This window comes from Phyllostomus discolor, chromosome 1 (assembly GCF_004126475.2).
Source record: "Phyllostomus discolor isolate MPI-MPIP mPhyDis1 chromosome 1, mPhyDis1.pri.v3, whole genome shotgun sequence".
NCBI lineage: Eukaryota > Metazoa > Chordata > Mammalia > Chiroptera > Phyllostomidae > Phyllostomus > Phyllostomus discolor.
Genome location: NC_040903.2, coordinates 97,052,992 through 97,055,311, shown reverse-complemented (window position 1 = coordinate 97,055,311; position 2,320 = coordinate 97,052,992). Strand labels below are relative to the sequence as shown.

The window sequence follows — 2,320 nt, the reverse complement described above, 5'->3', positions numbered from 1 at the left end:
TTTATTACCTAAATATATATGTGATAAAATATTTCTGACATTATACAAAAGGATTAAATGGTATACAACAAATGTGTACCATACCCACTTTTTCAAATAAGACAATCAATATGCAATACAATTATATTTCTTCTTTCCAGCCTCTACTTTCAAATGTCAAAAACATTCTGAATTTATTGTTTATATTTCCATATATTTCTTATTATCTAACTACATTTTTATCATAAAATGATCGTTTGAATATATTTAACATTCGTATAACATTATCACATTTTTACTCTTTCTCTTACCACTCACTATTACGTTTTCAAGAATCATACATACAGATATACATAAATCTCATTCATTTCTATTCATCACTAGTGCTACTAATTTGTTTGGACAAGTGACCACTTAGTTATCTGCTTTTTTATTAATAGACTCTTACCCCCTTTTTTCTTTTAAAACAATGTTACAACAGCAAGGAACATTTTGGTATATGTCCCCATGTGTTACGAGGAAGAATTTCACAAGGATATGATCACTAAGGTATGACATTCTGAATACCGAGTCATGCGCATTCTCAATTTAGATTCTGCTCAGGCACTTTTCTCAGCCACCTTCAGCAGCACATAAAAGCACCCATCCTCCATACCTTTCTGACTTTCACACTTTGAATTATTTGCTAATCTAAGGGACATAAAACATTGTGTGGTGTTAATTTGCAGTCACTTGAGTATTAGGAATGCAAGCAACTTTGCATATATTATTCATCAGTGTTTCCTCCTCTGTGAGTTGGCATTTTACTCAGCTGGTTTTGCTTATGGTTTGTTAGAATACTTGTTCTAATTAAGCACCACTTTAGTTTAGTTTCTAAATTTGAGTCATCCTAGGTTATTCTGCCTGTAAAACTTTGGTGAATTTTACCAATGTAAATTCAAATCTATGTTTATAAAATTTTAGGGAAGTCTTTTTATCTCCCTAAAACATAAAAAAAAGCAGGGAAGTTTTGAAGAGGAATCTGAGACATTAAGCTTTTTGTCATCTGAGACAGGTGTTTTTGTCATCTGTCTGCTGGCAGGTTGATTAGTGTTAGTTAACCTTAGCAAAACTTGGCAGTTCTAGTTGTTTGCAAGGCATCAAAGTTCCAACTAGCTAACCAGCATACCCCCAGCACTTACCTTCTTTTCCTCATGTCTGTTAAAGTAGTAATCGTTAGGTCACAGCATTTGGCAAATGCGTGAGTGTCCCTTTAATTTCAGCAGCATCGCTTCTCATTTTTTTGGCTAAGATCAAGTGTAGTATCTGTTCTTATCAGTTTAATTTCAGCAGCAGACTGCTACTCTGATGTCCTTTCTGTCTGTTTATTTCAGGAGTACACTCCTTGCTCACCCTTACCCCCACCCCCAAAGGAATAATGAAAGAAAAGAAAAAGAAAGAAAAGCAAAATATAAAAATCTAACTAGGAGTTCTGGTCATGGGCAAGGACCTGACACAAACCACCTACAGAAATGTCAGAATGAGTAAGTCTGCCCTCTGGCTTTAATACCCATAGTGTCTTCCTTCAGCGAGTTCTGTGGGATGCCCCTTCCTGGGGATTTCTCCTGGCCACAGCATTTGAGAATGAGTCATCCCAGACACAATCTGTTGTTCCAGTGGGAAAGGGGGTGGTGATTTCCTCTAGTGGAGAATGCCCCAAGCCCTTCTCTAAAATGGCTTTTATTGGGATCTGTTGTGTAGGGGTATACAAAATGCATGCAAAGCTTATCAATCAATGCCTAAAGGCCATAGTTACAGAAAACAGATATTATCTATAGATAACAATTGAGGAAACAGAGATCTACCTCAGGTCAGGGTCTGTTAGATATGCTGACGCCAGAGGGTCTTAAGGCATGGTTCATAAGATTAGGAATTCACTGCCTTATGCTTTGAATTTAAACATCTGGTTTATATCAATAGGGCTATACAAAGCAAAGGGAGCTTCAAAGGTTACAATGTATTCTTTAGGCCTAATTTCCCATGGGGACCCTTGGTGTTAGTATCGGGTTGTGCCTGCCACCTGCATTCCTGGTTTTGCAGTCAGGATTTACAGGCAAGGCCTTCCTCTCCCAGGGCTACAGTTTCTGATACCACACAAAGTGGTCCCCAACAGTGTTCTAGAAATTTCGTTTACTCAGTATTAAGGAAAAAAACTCCCTAATTTTTACTGGGATATAAAAACAAACAAACAAACAAACAAAACTGGCTTCTGAATGTTCTGTCATGCTGTGAGAGTAGATTATCTGTAATTGCAAGTAAAGATCTGTAAATAATGCTCTGTTGTCACTATCAGATTGCATAC

At 36.9% G+C, this 2,320-nt stretch overlaps 1 pseudogene; it reads left to right on the top strand.

The window, feature by feature from the left end:
* The first annotated feature begins 1,245 nt into the window (after positions 1 to 1,245).
* On the top strand, positions 1,246 to 1,365 carry LOC114493493 (annotated as a pseudogene).
* Positions 1,366 to 2,320: the final 955 nt, after the last annotated feature.